General features: G+C 42.2%; 1 protein-coding gene across 4 annotated transcripts in view; it reads right to left on the bottom strand.

The window, feature by feature from the left end:
- Positions 1–5000, bottom strand: part of LOC138008104 (pyroglutamylated RF-amide peptide receptor-like) — a 65801-nt gene that overhangs the window by 27467 nt on the left and 33334 nt on the right. The window lies entirely within an intron of this gene.

Raw genomic sequence — 5000 nt, 5'->3', positions numbered from 1 at the left:
TTCCTAAAAGCAACCAAAAATGGTGAATGGTTCGTTCGTTCACGGCGTAGCGAAATTAATACCCAGACAACATGCCGTTCAGAAACAGAATAGCTCTGTAATAGCGCTCTAGCCTGCGTGGCCGGCGTAATCGGGGAAGGGGAAGGGGAGCGAGGGAGAGCAGGCTAATAGCGCTCCGAAATATTGAATGCTTCGTTTTAAAGCGTGGTGAAATCGTCGTACGCTTCCTCAAAACATTCAAGCGCACCGAAAATCGCCGCAATAAGAGCATCCAAAATGGTCAATGGTTCGTTCGTAGCGAATTTAGTACCCTGACAATACGCTGCTTAGAAATGTTGTATGCTTCATTCTCATAGAGTGGCGGCTAAAATACTGATACATGCATGAACAACCATAATCGTCGTCCACAATAGCACTCATAACAAATGTTGTGAATGTTTCATTCGTAGTAGCGAAATTTTTACCCTCACAATATGCTGGTCAGGAATGTTGTATGCCTCGTTCTCAAAGAGTGGCGGCCTAAATAAATGGCCGCAAGCTTCCTAAAAGCAACCAAAAATGGTGAATGGTTCGTTCGTTCACTGCGTAGCGAAATTAATACCCAGACAACATGCTGTTCAGAAGCAGAAATAATGATTGACTGTATTAAATAGCCCTGTAATAGCGCTCCGAAATATTGAATGCTTCGTTCTTAAAGCGTGGTGAAATCGTCGTACGCTTCCTCAAAACATTCAAGCGCACCGAAAATCGCCGCAATTGCAAGCTTCCTAAAAGCATCCAAAATGGTCAATGATTCGTTCGTAGCGAAATCAGCACCCTGACAATACGCTGCTTAGAAATGTTGTATGCTTCAATCTCAAAGAGTGGCGGCTAAAATACCGATACATGCATGAACAACTATAATCGTCGTCCACAATAGCACTCACAAATGTTGTGAATGTTTCATTCGTAGTAGCGAAATTAATACCCTCACAATATGCTGGTCAGGAATGTTGTATGCCTCGTTCTCAAAGAGTGGCGGCCTAAATACCGATATGTGCATGAACAACTATAAACTTCGTAGCACTTACAAATGGGCGAATAATTCGTTCGTTCGTGTTCGTAGTGACATATATATTTCGACAACATGCTGCTCAGCATTAACTTTTGTATTCATCGTTCCCAAAGAGTAGTGACTAAATACCGATACGTGCATGGACAATAATAAATGTCACTATAAATAAAAGAAAAGAAGAGAAAAGAAAGGAGAGGATCGCAGTTGCGTATAATTTTTCGTTAGTTCTTAGAGGAAATAATACCCTCCCTACAATTGTATGCCGTGGGCTATAGAGGATGTGTGGAAGACCGATTACAATAGAACTCACTGTCGTTGAAAGCGTCGTTTTGACGTTTTGAAAGCGTTCGTGCCAAATTTTTCAAAAAATGGTTCTCTTTTTTTCTGAAGTGTCATAACGATACACGGAAAGGCCTTGTACAAAGGGAGAGCATACCTATAACGAGTGGGGGATAACTACTTGGTCACGACTTTAGAACGTGTGGTGGCTCCTAAAGGAACCGTTTTTTTGGGGGGGATTCGGCGATCAGTGTCTTGCCTGTCCTGGCGGGTCGCGTGGAAGACCATCCAGGTACAGATACTTCAGGTAATCGAGGTCGTAGTAGAACCAGACGTGTCTCTTTGTATCTGCGTTATTGAATATAAAATCTAGTTGTCTTGCCCGTTTCTCCGCCAACTGTTTGTCACTCCAAAACTGGGACAGCATTATCCACTGCCTGAAGAGATACGGAGAACAGCCGTTCCCGAGGAAAAACAAGCTCAATTTAAATGCCGCGCTATCGCCAATTGGCTTTCTCCAAAATGCCATCTTCATTTCTTGAGGCCAAACTGACAATGGATAAAAAGTGTCTCCATTGATAGTTTGGAATAGTGACAACTCCTGTGATATTGCAACGAGAAAGTGGCTGCTAACACTGAAACGAAAATGCTGTGCAAATTCTTTCCCAACTACCCCATCCTTCACTTAGAAGCAACGATATTTGCAAATTATAGCACAGGCAGCCCAAACGTGGTATACTATTTATAGCCTTTGTATGGGAAAATTAACTTTGAGCTTATAAATGCTAAAATAAGCTGTAAATGTAGGAGTAAACTTAACTTACCTCTAGGTACAGGTGCCCTCGTCTTTTCTGTGCAATCGGAAGACAAATTTCTGTGCATTATAGACGGGTTTGTGGCTTTCGAATTTTTACGATGTCGTTAGTTGTCATTTCCCCTCATAAAGAGAAGGAGGGGAAATGACAACTAACGGCATCGTAAAATTTCGAAAGCCACAAACCCATCTAAAACGGACACAAGTTTGCCCTCCGATTGCACAGAAAATAAGAGGACAACTGTACGTAGAGGTAAGTGAAGTTTATTTCTACATTAACAGCTTACTTTAGTATTTACAAGCACAAAGGCTATAAATCGTATACCGAGCTTGGGCTGCCTATGATTATAGCAGCACTTTCAGTTGCTTTCAGCTTAACAAAGTCATCGCGAGCACCAACACCGTATCCTATTAATGACTTGTTTTATCTTTAATTTGGAAAGTCACACTTCAAATTCTACGACCTTACTCTACCATATACGAGTTACGTTGAAAAAAGCCCTTCCACACCAGCACTCATTAAAACACGTACGCCCAAAATATGTACAAACAACGGCCCGCATTTTCCACCCCATGTCCGGCCTCAAGAAAATTATGCATTCATGTTGCAGAACATCCACAAATAAACGGTAAACCAGCTCGATTGCTAACCAAGGAAATAAAGAACTTCCAAAACTATTGCCCAATATTAATCACCTAAACGCGTCGAAGTCCTTAACAGATTTAAATTCTTCATGAAAAACCGGAATGTTAATCTGCATAACAAGCCGTTTCATGAGTTTTTGCGTCATTTAAATGTCAGTACATGCCAAATGACAACCTCGCGTTGTCGCTGCTTCACGGTCACACGTTTCATAAAAACCCCAATAAAGTATATATTTTCTGGAAGCCTAGGAATTGTAGATCACGATTATTAGTTGACTTAGGGCAAGAAATAAAATACCTTTCCTAAAATAGCCATCATTTTCCAAAAGTATGTAGTTTCACAAATTGAGTTCGTTTCCGTTCAGAATTTAACCGGAAACTACGTTTTCTTCACACCTTGATCTAAAAACCCGTGTCGAGGCATTTTGATTACATGTCTGGTTTGTTTTTATTCACTGTTAAACTTTAACTTTTTATAAAACGCGCAGTACCTATTCTTAAATACTCATTACTTTCGAAGGAGGCAACAAATAAATACTCCCCGACACGGTTTTTTTGCCACATTATCGGGCAACCCATTCTTCCCAAATTTCAGCGAAAAGGGATGAAAACTCGCTGTAGGCGAACTGAAATCGTGCGCCTTATTCGATGAAGTTTGCATTTGAGTTTTGAGACATAAAGCCATTTGTGGCAGCTTCTAATTTGACAAATACACGATTTCTTTTCTAAGTCCCTCACCACCTGACATTTCTAATAGTCGGGTCGACTTTTAAAATGACGGCTCGTCACAAACTAGACGGGTCGTCACGACCCGTCAACATTTTCTGCCGGCCTCACCGCCTTCACTATCTTCACAAATACACGATTTTTTTGTAAGTCCCTCACCACCTGACACTTCTGATAGTCGGGTCGACTTTTGAAATGACGGCTCGTCACGAACTAGACGGGTCGTCACGACCCGTCAACATTTTCAGCCGGCCTCACCGCCTTCACTATCTTCACAAATACACGATTTTTTTCTAAGTCCCTCACCACCTGACACTTCTGATAGTCCGGTCGACTTTTGAAATGACGGCTCGTCACGAAATAGACGGGTCGTCACGACCCGTCAACATTTTCAGCCGGCCTCACCGCCTCCACTATCTTCACAAATACACGATTTTTTTGTAAGTCCCTCACCACCTGACACTTCTGATAGTCGGGTCGACTTTTGAAATGACGGCTCGTCACGAACTAGACGGGTCGTCACGACCCGTCAACATTTTCTGCCGGCCTCACCGCCTCCATTGTCTTCACAAATACACGATTTTTTTCTAAGTCCCTCACCACCTGACATTTCTAATAGTCGGGTCGACTTTTAAAATGACGGCTCGTCACGAACTAGACGGGTCGTCACGACCCGTCAACATTTTCTGCCGGCCTCACCGCCTCCACTATCTTCACAAATACACGTTTTTTTTCTAAGTCCCTCACCACCTGACATTTTTAATAGTCGGGTCGACTTTTTCAAATGACGGCTAGTCACGAACTAGACGGCTCCTTACGACCCGTCAACATTTTCAAAAAGTTCCTCGAACCATCTTTCAAATAGCAACTTCCTGTTACTTTACTTCCGCAAAAAACCACGACCCGACTTCCGCTTGACGGGTCGTCTTCACCAAAAAGTCGACCCGACTCAGTTCGTGTGTATTGGACAACCCTCGGTTCGATTCCCAGACCCGGCGTCATATGTGGATTGTGCTTGTTGGTTCTCTACTTCTACTCTGCTCCGGAGGAGTTTTTCTCCCGGTACTCTCCACAAGGGCCCGTCTGATTTGATATGTAGTAATTTGATTTGATTTCATTTGTGTACAACCCCACAATCTATTCCGCTTTAAACATTATCGTATGAAAATAAAGTTCTATTATTGCTATTACGACGTCCGTGAATTCGAATTATAAATCTTCTAATGTGGCCGGGCCTAATCTCGCGGCAATTTGCATGATTTTAGAAGGGTTTGTATAAAACCTTAAAAATTCGTTTATATTCGTTGTAGCCTGAATCTCTTCTTTATATTTCATAAAAATAATCTCAGTATAAATGTCTTTTAGAAGACACTTTCAATGTGGCAATCCGCCTCTTTTTCGGGGCGTTACAGCGGTTCCAAGTCCACCAAAGTCCCATACATTTGCAGTAATTTTAGCCTTGTTTGCCCCCCAGCCAAGATG

Source organism: Montipora foliosa, chromosome 6 (assembly GCF_036669935.1).
Source record: "Montipora foliosa isolate CH-2021 chromosome 6, ASM3666993v2, whole genome shotgun sequence".
NCBI classification, from domain to species: domain Eukaryota; kingdom Metazoa; phylum Cnidaria; class Anthozoa; order Scleractinia; family Acroporidae; genus Montipora; species Montipora foliosa.
This window is presented reverse-complemented; position numbering and strand designations above follow the sequence as displayed.